Raw genomic sequence first — 14,836 nt, 5'->3', positions numbered from 1 at the left:
AGTTCCATCCCAGGAGAGATGAGGGAGCTCCGGCCCAGGCGAGTCGGGAGCGCTCTGACCCAGACGAGTCAGGGGATGCAAGAGTAAGTGTAAAGATTGTACAGCTTATATGAATGTGTGTGTGTGAATGAGAGTGCAGCAAATAGTAAAGATTGAGGTTTAAAAAGGTGAGACGGAGGGCTGCACGGTGCAGTACTCAATACGAGTTTAAACCGCTCTGTCCCAGAAGTGACAGGGGAGCTCCGGCCCCAGGCGAGACGGAGGACTCGTAACGCTCCGGCCCAGGCGAGTCGGGAGCGCTCTGACCCAGACGAGTCAGTTGAAATCCTATCAAATACGAGGGTTGCCCTAGTGGCGGCGAACCGAAAGTATACTAAAGTTGCTGTGATAACTGCAGTCATTTTTACAGTCTGATAAGTAAAGCAGCCTTCAGAAAAATGTAGGAGGATAGCACCAAGAAAGAAAAATTAAGCGATAGAAAAATGTTTGAGTATATAGATTTGTGTGTAAATATGTATATATCTGTACTTATATTCGTGGGGAAAGAATAACAAGCGTTGAAAAAAAAAAAAGAATATCACGCGCGAAAAAAGAAAAATGCACTGTATTTAACTTCAAAGGTACCTGGCACTCGCTAATGTCTGTGTGTGTTAATATGTCTGTGTTGAACTTATTCAATGTGTGCGCATGTATATTATGTGTGTGTGTGTGTGTGAATATGTTTGTGGTAAAAATGTGTGAGCATGCATGTTTTTTGTACTGTGGGTGTGCGTGTGTGTTTGGGAGTAAGAAAGCAAAAACATGGAGACTTCTGGGTAATGTAGTTCAATTATGATTTGCTGAAACTACCGTGTGCATATAAATTTCCAGAGCTCGTGATTAAAAAATGGGTTAAAATGAATTTTGTATCTAAACTTCCAGAGCTCTGAGTAAGTATGGGTTAGAATAAATGTATTTGTAACATTTGATAAAATGAAAAATGCATTCACTTTTAATAATAAATAATGTTTATAAAATATGCAAGGCATCTTTCCTTCGGACCCTGATCAAGTCTTAAGGAAAAGTGCACTTTTGATAACTATAACATTCAAGGGAAACAATGTCTTTCAATTTCCTTCTGTCCTCTTCTTTTTCTTGTGATGTGTGTATGTGAAATTGTGCTCTATAGGGAATATTACAGTGGAGTGTGTGGTGGTGCAGTGGTTAGCACTTATACTAAGATTTGAGTTTATTTGTGCTTTGTGTTGAAGCTTACATGTTATTTTTTTTGAGTTAATATTCTCAATGACAGTTTAGTCTTTTTGCTGGGAGTGCCGTCTTGCTGTGGTATCGAACCGCGTGATTTCTCGATAGTTGGATTTGCCCTAATTTTCACAGGAATGGATCGCCACTGAAGCAATTCCTCGTTGTCGCTGAGTCATTTCGCCAATGGAGTCTCTTTGATCTAGAAACCAGCGCCATCTCGAGCTGAGTAGGATCGTGTTATGTTTCCTAGGGTTAACATCAGCTAACGTCATGAGAGGCTGTTTTATATTTGTTTGTCCTGATTGGTAATGTTAAGTGAGAATGGAACTTTCTCTTTTTCAGAATTCATTTTCTCTTTCTGATTCCTTTGCTGCATTGTTTCCAAATATAGTGTGTAACAATAAATAATAAGTAATAATAAATAACAAAACTGGGGTAAGGTTGAATGTATTAAAACAGTGGTTTGGGTGATTTTATGTTATATAGTGTATTAAAGGGATCCCTATGTGTGTATGTTAAATAAGTTTCAGTGTTTTTAAAAGTATGGGTAAAAATATGTAGTGTTGTTTGCAAGGATGAAATAATTGATATTAATGTGTGTAAGAATGTGAATGTAAATGTTGAAATTAAAAGAGCTCTTAATTCTAAATTAAAAAGATATGAACAGTTGGCGTAAAAAGTCTCCAGATTAGGCATATTATATGAGCAACCCCTTTCATTTGAGTACTGGCCAGACTCTGATGAAGGGGAGGATTTGAATTAAAAGGATTAAAAATTCAATTGAAGGAGACATTCTTTAAAATAGTAAATGAAGCTGAAGAAAATCAGTGGCTTCCAGTCCAGGTAGTGTTCCATGCTAAAATATGGTAAAACAAAAAGAGGGAAAAAGGGGGGTTAACTAAGAGAAAAACAGACTGTGCTCTTTGGAGTCAACATTCTGAAAAACATGTAATAAACATCTGAAAGATAATAATGAAAGAATGTGCAAGATCAAGTGACTTTAGCAGTAGGTTATGAGGAAACAAAATCAGTGTATGTAACTGAAGTAGATTTAAAGTATTTTCTTAGTTTGAGATTCTGGGAAAAATTTACCTGATAAAGAAGTGGGTTCTTCATTCTAAATATGGGTAGGAATGTGCAAATTTCTTAGAGGGCTTTATAGTAAATAAATAAAGGCACATTTTGCATTATAGGGCATTCTGATATATTGACTTCTTTCCTCATTTCCTTTGTGTGTAATATTGACATGTTTGTGTGAAATATAATGGAATACTGGTATCACAACAAAACTAATGGAAGGTTCACTTTTATATTTTTGATGCATTAATGAAATATTGAATGAGACATTTTAATAATAATAATAATTTTATTAAGAGTCTAAAAAACTAAGATCAAAATGTATGTGGTGTTTTAATTAAATAATTAGTAATAAAAAGAAAGAAAGAAATATTATTTGGGATACATGTATAGAAACCTTAAGCTTTTTTTAAGGGGTTAGAGATTAATTCCAAGATTATTTTTTGCTGCTAAATAACCTTTGAAATAATTTAATGGCCTTTGAGTGGGAAAGGGATAAAATATTTTACTTCACTGACCTTGTTAATCTTAGATATGGTCCAAATATACTCAAATGTGAACATCTTATGTAAAACGAAAAATGTTTTTAGGACTTTGTACATTTGAACAATACTTTATAATTAGATACATGGGAGAGGAAATATGGAGCCTAATTATTTTTTATATATTCAATGTCAAAAAGGAAAAGATTAAGAATTTACCCGTCCAGATTGGGGATTTCTTTCTTGACTCTACTTGCTATGCTAACTATGAGATGTTCTCTGGAGGTTGCTGGTATACTTGACGATCATATAAGGGAGGGGTACAATGAACACTAAGACAAATTTATTATAATTGAATGAAGCCTTCTTGATTTTTACACCAACCTCCACGGAGCATGGCTCTTTAACTAATAAATACTCAACCTTCTCTTTGGTTTTGTTTGTTCTCTATCCCTGGACGTATTTGTCTTCCCTGTAAGGGAGCTATAAAATTTGACTTTTATTATTATTATATTTAATGGGATCAGTTTTAGTTACCCTCTTGCTCCACATCTCCTCTACTTGTAAAAATAAAAACAGCAATATTGACACAAGTGTCAATAAGGGGGGAAGGGTTGGTATAATAAGTATTGGTATAAGTATGTTTAATTTTGTTTAAATTTTACATTTTTGAAACCAGTTTAAATCTTGGAACTATTTTTTAATTATTATGGAACAAATGTAGATAATTTGAATATTATGTCAATGTTATTGGGGCCAATTTTTGTAATAATTTATTATTGAGTACTTTTCCTTTTGTAATACATTGATTAACTTTATTTTAATAATGACTTGGGACATGTTTTTAATTGAGTGGAAATTGCAACCGCAGCCAAAGTGGAAACAGCTATAAAGGAGGACTTGAACTTTGTGCTTATCAATTCAGACTTTTACTCTGACTGTTTAAAGACAAATTGACTTAGACAAGCACAGACTGGATTGAACTGACCATTTGTTTCACTGCTAGCAATATTTTTAATAGGGGTACCCCCAACAAAACAGATCTGACATCTTATGACATATTATTTTTGGATCCATAAGTAGCTACCAATGAAGAATTAATAGGCTGACTATTTAAATGAGCGTTTTTAAGTCTTTACGTCTGCAGATGAAAGCTGTTTTTTCCTAGTGCATCGTAGATGACAGCATTTGAAGTTGAACCAGAGATTGGGCTGTGATAAAGGTCTGCAGATAAACTAATTATCTGATTCCAAGGAGAACCCAGCCATACCAAAGAGGGAATCAAGTCATGAATCAGGCCATCGATCAGCTGACTACTGGACAACGCACCTTGATTCCAGTTCCAGGCATCATGGATACCTGCTGCCAAGAGCTCAACTGTGCTGGTGATGTTTGAGCCCAAAAGATCATCGTGGATTCCGAATCATAGATGACATCTGCCTACTTGGGTCCTTTTTACCTGGGATGTTGGACCCCAACACCTGCTTTGGTCCTTATTAGAGAAGAAAATCTGTCACACTTTTACTCTGCAGGGCTCAATGTTCTTGCTGGAGCCTGCTTTGACTGTCCACTTGTTTGACAAATGGCAACATCTTTGAAATTAAAAATATTTGAACTGTGAAGTATGAAAGGTATAGAAGGGAAAGCTAATTATTTGTAAACAAAGCAGAATATAGGGATTCCGAAATAATGTGTGTAATGAATGTTTGTATTAATGGGAATACTATATAATTATTATGAATTCATAGTGGTTAAGAATAGATATTTTTAGATAAATGTTTTGATATGCCTTCTGATATTTTGTATGAGATAATAAGTCACCTTTAAGGACCAATGATTTGGTTATTTGTAAAGTTAATCAGAATTGAGTCTAATCTAACATAAGGGATCTGTTAGAGATTGTTAAGTGGTTGTCATTGAAGGGACAATGCACTATTACTAGTTGGGGTCAGTCCAGTTTAGATATTCTAGGTTATTAATTGTAGAGCTTTACATTTAGGTACATTTATTTAATTGAAAAGAATAATAGTAAGCATATGGGATGACACACATAACTAGTATTTTGGGGATAAGGGACACCTACTATAGGTCAGAACATCCATAACTTTTAGAATAGTATAAAACAGTTTAGGCTAGCATGTTGATGGTGATACAGGTCAAATGATTAACATCATGGCTTGATGAGTATATATGTTATAGAAATCAGTGAAATGAAGTAATAATTTGGCCCATAGGAGATGGAGTGTCTTATACATACAGTGGTGAATGTGTGGTCTGTGAATTAAAAAGTCCAGATGAAGTCTGAAGATATGAATCCTTAATAAGAAGCTTGGGTATAACCCTTGAAATTGAAATGAATGTGACCTCAAAAATGACCCAGTGATTTGCATTTTGGAAGGTAGTGCTGACGTCTTCCAAAGGGAGGATTGACACCTACTGTCCACAAGATGGCTGAATTAATGTGATAAAGGTGGCTCAAGGTTGAGACCACAGCTGGGTGTATATATGGGCAATTTTATGAATGAGTGTGTTAAGATGTGAGCATGGTGAGGTGTGTAAGGACTTTATCTCTGATTATCATTGTGCACAGCGGTGGCAACCTAAAACTGAGAACTTTTGAGTTAAGATAAATATTTGTGCCATCTGTATCACCACCAACAATATTTATAGTTCTGATTGTAGATGAAACACAAAGAATTAGGTACATTAAATAGTTATTTCGCCATATTTAGGAATTGGGACATACATTATGTGTTTAGTGCAAATCCATCTTAGAAAGGAAAGGTAAAACCAATATAATTAGTATTAGCTTTATTTGAACCTGGGAATCATGGGGATTCATGTTAGTGAAGCAGAAATTACTCTCTTAATGGTATTGTTATATATTTGAATGGTATTATGTTGCTTATTACCAGTTTTCTAATTAGTTATTACTAGAGTTGCTGTCAAACAAGTGTGCATCCAATTTCTTGAACCATGGACATCTTCAGTTACAGATTTTTATTCTTTTCCTGATGACAATGTGAATGATGAAATACCAAATCAGAAGAAACTCCTTGGGTGAAGTGCTAGTAACTGCTCCCCAGGGAGGTGACCCTCTACGGTGCGCAAAGTACCTGGGTTGAAGAAAAAAATGTAATTTCACTGGAAAAATATTTCTCCAAGCGAAGAAAAACACTTATTATGGACAATTGTTTTATTATTATTATTATTATTTTCTGTTTTATAATAACACTATTTTGTGTCTTCCATGGATTATATGATATTCCTATGATGTTTAAATTTATCTGCACCTATGATTGATTATGCATATGTTTGACTGTTACGATAGGGCCAGGAAGTCTTTTACTCCTCTTAGTTGATTGATTGGGGAGATATTTGGCTCCTGTGCCACCAGAGGAGGGGTATGGGTGTTGAAGTATTGAGAAGAACTGTAAGGGGTCCGTATTGGGCTCTGAAGAAGAATTGAATCAACATCCCCTACCTTTCTTTTGGAATCAGATTAGATGTTGAGATTTGATTAAACCTCAAAAGGGAGGAATGTAGAAGGAAAATTTTTTATTAGCATAAGAGAATAGTAAATTAGCATATAGAGCCATAGAAAGTAATTAAAAGCTTCTAAAACATTAGATTAAGCATAAATTAGAATATAAAAGCAAATTACAATAGGTCTAGCAAATGGTTAACTAAAAATCAGTTATATTGCAATATTTTATAGGCTTACAGCAAATTTTCCAAAGTAATGAAAAGAACAGCTAAAAGATGCAGCGAAATCAGTTTTGGACAGGATAAGAGTGGAAGACACCTGTGAGTCAAGGCTAGGAAGAGATCACATGGAAAAAAGGGCCTCTAAGAGCAGCTGGAATGATGAATCAACAAAAGGCCATTTTACTACAAACAAGGTCACACTATAATGCATCTTAGCAAATGCAGGCATTAGTAAAAATATTATAAGAATATATTAGCAATTAACTTTAGTGTAGAAATTAAGACAAATTAAGCATGGCAAACAATGATCAAATGAAAGCACATACTATACTTCTTTTTAATTAAAGCTTAAGCTTCAGGTTACTATAGTAAAAAGTTTGGAAAACCTAAGAGAGGAAAACCCATATATGGATTTGAAGCCTTGGCCAGTTAGAGAAAATGGGAACAGAATAGAAAGATAACACATTCCATAAGAGGTTCCCATAGAAACTCGAGATTTGGTTGAATGGGAGTAAAAAGGGAGTCAGTGAAGGTAAGCAAACCAGCTCATTAGAGCAAGGTCAGAAAAGATAGGAAATTACATCAGGAATGTCCAAAGATGGAAAGAGGAAGCCATCCACCCAGTCTAAGACCAATCAGAATAAGCCAACCAGACAACAAGAGGAACAATAGACAGTAAGACCAGGTGTAGAATTAATTAAATAAATGAGCAAAAATGATAAGAAATTGTTATAAAAACCCCGATGGCTGTAATGTTCCTTGCTCAATCTAATTTGGCCGTATTGGGTTGAGTCCTTGTTATTTTTTGTGGTTGATTTATTGCAATAAATCCTTAAAATTCTGTCTGTCTATCTTGAATTCTAATAGCCTTTATTTTTAGGTAAAAAGCCTTCTGATGATGAATTTTTCGCCACAACAGTGCTTAACGTGAATTAGCTTGTTAGGCGGAAGAGTTCAGCCTCCACCAACACACTTTGGAAGAGCCTCCAAGCAGTAATAAGAGGTAAGAAATTGTGCTGGAAAAATCAAAAATAGAACACACACCATTAGGCAGGTGGGATTTAACTTCCGTATCTGCCCCCTCCAAATTCCTTCCATTGGAGGGAGCCAGTCAAGGTTTAAGAGCTGAAAACAGAATAAGATAAAGAAGAAGGAGGAATAGAGGAAACCGGCTTAAAATCAGAGATTGTCATTGGAATTTTGTTAGATGTCTTTACTCTTTATTCTGAAAGAGAGAGATAGAGATTGAGAGACACAAATGGAAACAGACACAGACAAAGGGAAAGGGGAAGAAGGAAATGGCATCTGACATTTTCTACCAAGTTACCTAGGCTTTTGGCAAAAGGCCTCACACTGAATGTACTGTGAAAGGGCAGTTTTGAGCAAGACATCCCAGATGGGACTCGAACCCACAATCCCTGGCTTAGGAGGCCAATGCCTTATCCATTAGGCCACTGGGACAAAATGCTCCCTCCTGGAATTGTACATTTCTTGGTGCTTCTAATCAGATCGGCGAGGCAAAAAAGAGAAGAGAACCGTTTAGCTCATGGAGGAGCGTTTCTTTCTTGTAATACTTTCAACAATGCAGTGGTTTCTCTACCGTTGCTTCTGCTACAAAATTCAGTGGCAATGACTGCATAAGGAAATGAGAAAGACAGGTGAGGGCCACCCTGCCATCAAGACGGCATAGCAGAGGATGGTTTCGATCCATCGACCTCTGGGTTATGGGCCCAGCACGCTTCCGCTGCGCCACTCTGCTAACTCCCACCCTCTTTGTTTCTGAATGCCAATTCACTTGGATACAAGCAGCTCTTGGTGAACAACTTGCTAATGGTTTCACAGTCGTGGATAAAGAACTCTTTTGTAAAAACAGGTAAGAAGATTGATGTGACTTTAGGACTTCTCAGACAGTTAAGATTTCACAGCAAAAATTAAAGGTATGAAGCCTCGGGAGAACGTGACAGGAAACCGTGAAGAGAAAGAAAATTCAACCACGTGAATTGTTGAAGATTTATGCCTTAGGTACAATCATTCAAGATATCAGCCGTAATAGGGTCCTACATTGTGTGGATATTTGCATGCAGCTTTGATTTCAGATGCTGTTTTCTTCTTAATTCTGTCAAGTGCTTAACGTGAATTAGCTTGTTAGGCGGAAGAGTTCAGCCTCCACCAACACACTTTGGAAGAGCCTCCAAGCAGTAATAAGAGGTAAGAAATTGTGCTGGAAAAATCAAAAATAGAACACACACCATTAGGCAGGTGGGATTTAACTTCCGTATCTGCCCCCTCCAAATTCCTTCCATTGGAGGGAGCCAGTCAAGGTTTAAGAGCTGAAAACAGAATAAGATAAAGAAGAAGGAGGAATAGAGGAAACCGGCTTAAAATCAGAGATTGTCATTGGAATTTTGTTAGATGTCTTTACTCTTTATTCTGAAAGAGAGAGATAGAGATTGAGAGACACAAATGGAAACAGACACAGACAAAGGGAAAGGGGAAGAAGGAAATGGCATCTGACATTTTCTACCAAGTTACCTAGGCTTTTGGCAAAAGGCCTCACACTGAATGTACTGTGAAAGGGCAGTTTTGAGCAAGACATCCCAGATGGGACTCGAACCCACAATCCCTGGCTTAGGAGGCCAATGCCTTATCCATTAGGCCACTGGGACAAAATGCTCCCTCCTGGAATTGTACATTTCTTGGTGCTTCTAATCAGATCGGCGAGGGAAAAAAGAGAAGAGAACCGTTTAGCTCATGGAGGAGCGTTTCTTTCTTGTAATACTTTCAACAATGCAGTGGTTTTCTCTACCGTTGCTTCTGCTACAAAATTCAGTGGCAATGACTGCATAAGGAAATGAGAAAGACAGGTGAGGGCCACCCTGCCATCAAGACGGCATAGCAGAGGATGGTTTCGATCCATCGACCTCTGGGTTATGGGCCCAGCACGCTTCCGCTGCGCCACTCTGCTAACTCCCACCCTCTTTGTTTCTGAATGCCAATTCACTTGGATACAAGCAGCTCTTGGTGAACAACTTGCTAATGGTTTCACAGTCGTGGATAAAGAACTCTTTTGTAAAAACAGGTAAGAAGATTGATGTGACTTTAGGACTTCTCAGACAGTTAAGATTTCACAGCAAAAATTAAAGGTATGAAGCCTCGGGAGAACGTGACAGGAAACCGTGAAGAGAAAGAAAATTCAACCACGTGAATTGTTGAAGATTTATGCCTTAGGTACAATCATTCAAGATATCAGCCGTAATAGGGTCCTACATTGTGTGGATATTTGCATGCAGCTTTGATTTCAGATGCTGTTTTCTTCTTAATTCTGTCAAGTGCTTAACGTGAATTAGCTTGTTAGGCGGAAGAGTTCAGCCTCCACCAACACACTTTGGAAGAGCCTCCAAGCAGTAATAAGAGGTAAGAAATTGTGCTGGAAAAATCAAAAATAGAACACACACCATTAGGCAGGTGGGATTTAACTTCCGTATCTGCCCCCTCCAAATTCCTTCCATTGGAGGGAGCCAGTCAAGGTTTAAGAGCTGAAAACAGAATAAGATAAAGAAGAAGGAGGAATAGAGGAAACCGGCTTAAAATCAGAGATTGTCATTGGAATTTTGTTAGATGTCTTTACTCTTTATTCTGAAAGAGAGAGATAGAGATTGAGAGACACAAATGGAAACAGACACAGACAAAGGGAAAGGGGAAGAAGGAAATGGCATCTGACATTTTCTACCAAGTTACCTAGGCTTTTGGCAAAAGGCCTCACACTGAATGTACTGTGAAAGGGCAGTTTTGAGCAAGACATCCCAGATGGGACTCGAACCCACAATCCCTGGCTTAGGAGGCCAATGCCTTATCCATTAGGCCACTGGGACAAAATGCTCCCTCCTGGAATTGTACATTTCTTGGTGCTTCTAATCAGATCGGCGAGGGAAAAAAGAGAAGAGAACCGTTTAGCTCATGGAGGAGCGTTTCTTTCTTGTAATACTTTCAACAATGCAGTGGTTTTCTCTACCGTTGCTTCTGCTACAAAATTCAGTGGCAATGACTGCATAAGGAAATGAGAAAGACAGGTGAGGGCCACCCTGCCATCAAGACGGCATAGCAGAGGATGGTTTCGATCCATCGACCTCTGGGTTATGGGCCCAGCACGCTTCCGCTGCGCCACTCTGCTAACTCCCACCCTCTTTGTTTCTGAATGCCAATTCACTTGGATACAAGCAGCTCTTGGTGAACAACTTGCTAATGGTTTCACAGTCGTGGATAAAGAACTCTTTTGTAAAAACAGGTAAGAAGATTGATGTGACTTTAGGACTTCTCAGACAGTTAAGATTTCACAGCAAAAATTAAAGGTATGAAGCCTCGGGAGAACGTGACAGGAAACCGTGAAGAGAAAGAAAATTCAACCACGTGAATTGTTGAAGATTTATGCCTTAGGTACAATCATTCAAGATATCAGCCGTAATAGGGTCCTACATTGTGTGGATATTTGCATGCAGCTTTGATTTCAGATGCTGTTTTCTTCTTAATTCTGTCAAGTGCTTAACGTGAATTAGCTTGTTAGGCGGAAGAGTTCAGCCTCCACCAACACACTTTGGAAGAGCCTCCAAGCAGTAATAAGAGGTAAGAAATTGTGCTGGAAAAATCAAAAATAGAACACACACCATTAGGCAGGTGGGATTTAACTTCCGTATCTGCCCCCTCCAAATTCCTTCCATTGGAGGGAGCCAGTCAAGGTTTAAGAGCTGAAAACAGAATAAGATAAAGAAGAAGGAGGAATAGAGGAAACCGGCTTAAAATCAGAGATTGTCATTGGAATTTTGTTAGATGTCTTTACTCTTTATTCTGAAAGAGAGAGATAGAGATTGAGAGACACAAATGGAAACAGACACAGACAAAGGGAAAGGGGAAGAAGGAAATGGCATCTGACATTTTCTACCAAGTTACCTAGGCTTTTGGCAAAAGGCCTCACACTGAATGTACTGTGAAAGGGCAGTTTTGAGCAAGACATCCCAGATGGGACTCGAACCCACAATCCCTGGCTTAGGAGGCCAATGCCTTATCCATTAGGCCACTGGGACAAAATGCTCCCTCCTGGAATTGTACATTTCTTGGTGCTTCTAATCAGATCGGCGAGGGAAAAAAGAGAAGAGAACCGTTTAGCTCATGGAGGAGCGTTTCTTTCTTGTAATACTTTCAACAATGCAGTGGTTTTCTCTACCGTTGCTTCTGCTACAAAATTCAGTGGCAATGACTGCATAAGGAAATGAGAAAGACAGGTGAGGGCCACCCTGCCATCAAGACGGCATAGCAGAGGATGGTTTCGATCCATCGACCTCTGGGTTATGGGCCCAGCACGCTTCCGCTGCGCCACTCTGCTAACTCCCACCCTCTTTGTTTCTGAATGCCAATTCACTTGGATACAAGCAGCTCTTGGTGAACAACTTGCTAATGGTTTCACAGTCGTGGATAAAGAACTCTTTTGTAAAAACAGGTAAGAAGATTGATGTGACTTTAGGACTTCTCAGACAGTTAAGATTTCACAGCAAAAATTAAAGGTATGAAGCCTCGGGAGACGTGACAGGAAACCGTGAAGAGAAAGAAAATTCAACCACGTGAATTGTTGAAGATTTATGCCTTAGGTACAATCATTCAAGATATCAGCCGTAATAGGGTCCTACATTGTGTGGATATTTGCATGCAGCTTTGATTTCAGATGCTGTTTTCTTCTTAATTCTGTCAAGTGCTTAACGTGAATTAGCTTGTTAGGCGGAAGAGTTCAGCCTCCACCAACACACTTTGGAAGAGCCTCCAAGCAGTAATAAGAGGTAAGAAATTGTGCTGGAAAAATCAAAAATAGAACACACACCATTAGGCAGGTGGGATTTAACTTCCGTATCTGCCCCCTCCAAATTCCTTCCATTGGAGGGAGCCAGTCAAGGTTTAAGAGCTGAAAACAGAATAAGATAAAGAAGAAGGAGGAATAGAGGAAACCGGCTTAAAATCAGAGATTGTCATTGGAATTTTGTTAGATGTCTTTACTCTTTATTCTGAAAGAGAGAGATAGAGATTGAGAGACACAAATGGAAACAGACACAGACAAAGGGAAAGGGGAAGAAGGAAATGGCATCTGACATTTTCTACCAAGTTACCTAGGCTTTTGGCAAAAGGCCTCACACTGAATGTACTGTGAAAGGGCAGTTTTGAGCAAGACATCCCAGATGGGACTCGAACCCACAATCCCTGGCTTAGGAGGCCAATGCCTTATCCATTAGGCCACTGGGACAAAATGCTCCCTCCTGGAATTGTACATTTCTTGGTGCTTCTAATCAGATCGGCGAGGGAAAAAAGAGAAGAGAACCGTTTAGCTCATGGAGGAGCGTTTCTTTCTTGTAATACTTTCAACAATGCAGTGGTTTTCTCTACCGTTGCTTCTGCTACAAAATTCAGTGGCAATGACTGCATAAGGAAATGAGAAAGACAGGTGAGGGCCACCCTGCCATCAAGACGGCATAGCAGAGGATGGTTTCGATCCATCGACCTCTGGGTTATGGGCCCAGCACGCTTCCGCTGCGCCACTCTGCTAACTCCCACCCTCTTTGTTTCTGAATGCCAATTCACTTGGATACAAGCAGCTCTTGGTGAACAACTTGCTAATGGTTTCACAGTCGTGGATAAAGAACTCTTTTGTAAAAACAGGTAAGAAGATTGATGTGACTTTAGGACTTCTCAGACAGTTAAGATTTCACAGCAAAAATTAAAGGTATGAAGCCTCGGGAGAACGTGACAGGAAACCGTGAAGAGAAAGAAAATTCAACCACGTGAATTGTTGAAGATTTATGCCTTAGGTACAATCATTCAAGATATCAGCCGTAATAGGGTCCTACATTGTGTGGATATTTGCATGCAGCTTTGATTTCAGATGCTGTTTTCTTCTTAATTCTGTCAAGTGCTTAACGTGAATTAGCTTGTTAGGCGGAAGAGTTCAGCCTCCACCAACACACTTTGGAAGAGCCTCCAAGCAGTAATAAGAGGTAAGAAATTGTGCTGGAAAAATCAAAAATAGAACACACACCATTAGGCAGGTGGGATTTAACTTCCGTATCTGCCCTCCAAATTCCTTCCATTGGAGGGAGCCAGTCAAGGTTTAAGAGCTGAAAACAGAATAAGATAAAGAAGAAGGAGGAATAGAGGAAACCGGCTTAAAATCAGAGATTGTCATTGGAATTTTGTTAGATGTCTTTACTCTTTATTCTGAAAGAGAGAGATAGAGATTGAGAGACACAAATGGAAACAGACACAGACAAAGGGAAAGGGGAAGAAGGAAATGGCATCTGACATTTTCTACCAAGTTACCTAGGCTTTTGGCAAAAGGCCTCACACTGAATGTACTGTGAAAGGGCAGTTTTGAGCAAGACATCCCAGATGGGACTCGAACCCACAATCCCTGGCTTAGGAGGCCAATGCCTTATCCATTAGGCCACTGGGACAAAATGCTCCCTCCTGGAATTGTACATTTCTTGGTGCTTCTAATCAGATCGGCGAGGGAAAAAAGAGAAGAGAACCGTTTAGCTCATGGAGGAGCGTTTCTTTCTTGTAATACTTTCAACAATGCAGTGGTTTTCTCTACCGTTGCTTCTGCTACAAAATTCAGTGGCAATGACTGCATAAGGAAATGAGAAAGACAGGTGAGGGCCACCCTGCCATCAAGACGGCATAGCAGAGGATGGTTTCGATCCATCGACCTCTGGGTTATGGGCCCAGCACGCTTCCGCTGCGCCACTCTGCTAACTCCCACCCTCTTTGTTTCTGAATGCCAATTCACTTGGATACAAGCAGCTCTTGGTGAACAACTTGCTAATGGTTTCACAGTCGTGGATAAAGAACTCTTTTGTAAAAACAGGTAAGAAGATTGATGTGACTTTAGGACTTCTCAGACAGTTAAGATTTCACAGCAAAAATTAAAGGTATGAAGCCTCGGGAGAGCGTGACAGGAAACCGTGAAGAGAAAGAAAATTCAACCACGTGAATTGTTGAAGATTTATGCCTTAGGTACAATCATTCAAGATATCAGCCGTAATAGGGTCCTACATTGTGTGGATATTTGCATGCAGCTTTGATTTCAGATGCTGTTTTCTTCTTAATTCTGTCAAGTGCTTAACGTGAATTAGCTTGTTAGGCGGAAGAGTTCAGCCTCCACCAACACACTTTGGAAGAGCCTCCAAGCAGTAATAAGAGGTAAGAAATTGTGCTGGAAAAATCAAAAATAGAACACACACCATTAGGCAGGTGGGATTTAACTTCCGTATCTGCCCCCTCCAAATTCC

The 14,836-nt window shown here is 39.0% G+C and overlaps 12 non-coding genes across 12 annotated transcripts; all 12 read right to left on the bottom strand.

Moving 5' to 3' along the window:
- Positions 1-7,900: 7,900 nt before the first annotated feature.
- On the bottom strand, positions 7,901-7,973 carry trnar-ccu. Its single transcript has one exon. It is a non-coding gene; the product is annotated as a tRNA-Arg (tRNA).
- A 226-nt stretch (positions 7,974-8,199) lies between these two features.
- trnam-cau lies at positions 8,200-8,271 on the bottom strand. Its single transcript has one exon. It is a non-coding gene; the product is annotated as a tRNA-Met (tRNA).
- Positions 8,272-9,105: 834 nt separating this feature from the next.
- On the bottom strand, positions 9,106-9,178 carry trnar-ccu. Its single transcript has one exon. It is a non-coding gene; the product is annotated as a tRNA-Arg (tRNA).
- A 227-nt stretch (positions 9,179-9,405) lies between these two features.
- Positions 9,406-9,477, bottom strand: trnam-cau. The gene has a single exon. It is a non-coding gene; the product is annotated as a tRNA-Met (tRNA).
- Positions 9,478-10,311: 834 nt separating this feature from the next.
- On the bottom strand, positions 10,312-10,384 carry trnar-ccu. The gene has a single exon. It is a non-coding gene; the product is annotated as a tRNA-Arg (tRNA).
- A 227-nt stretch (positions 10,385-10,611) lies between these two features.
- On the bottom strand, positions 10,612-10,683 carry trnam-cau. Its single transcript has one exon. It is a non-coding gene; the product is annotated as a tRNA-Met (tRNA).
- Positions 10,684-11,517: 834 nt separating this feature from the next.
- Positions 11,518-11,590, bottom strand: trnar-ccu. Its single transcript has one exon. It is a non-coding gene; the product is annotated as a tRNA-Arg (tRNA).
- A 227-nt stretch (positions 11,591-11,817) lies between these two features.
- Positions 11,818-11,889, bottom strand: trnam-cau. Its single transcript has one exon. It is a non-coding gene; the product is annotated as a tRNA-Met (tRNA).
- An 833-nt stretch (positions 11,890-12,722) lies between these two features.
- On the bottom strand, positions 12,723-12,795 carry trnar-ccu. Its single transcript has one exon. It is a non-coding gene; the product is annotated as a tRNA-Arg (tRNA).
- A 227-nt stretch (positions 12,796-13,022) lies between these two features.
- Positions 13,023-13,094, bottom strand: trnam-cau. Its single transcript has one exon. It is a non-coding gene; the product is annotated as a tRNA-Met (tRNA).
- Positions 13,095-13,926: 832 nt separating this feature from the next.
- On the bottom strand, positions 13,927-13,999 carry trnar-ccu. Its single transcript has one exon. It is a non-coding gene; the product is annotated as a tRNA-Arg (tRNA).
- A 227-nt stretch (positions 14,000-14,226) lies between these two features.
- On the bottom strand, positions 14,227-14,298 carry trnam-cau. Its single transcript has one exon. It is a non-coding gene; the product is annotated as a tRNA-Met (tRNA).
- Between the last annotated feature and the right edge of the window lie 538 nt (positions 14,299-14,836).

This window comes from Polypterus senegalus, chromosome 4 (genome assembly GCF_016835505.1).
Source record: "Polypterus senegalus isolate Bchr_013 chromosome 4, ASM1683550v1, whole genome shotgun sequence".
In the NCBI taxonomy this organism is placed as follows: Eukaryota; Metazoa; Chordata; class Cladistia; order Polypteriformes; family Polypteridae; genus Polypterus; species Polypterus senegalus.
This window is presented reverse-complemented; position numbering and strand designations above follow the sequence as displayed.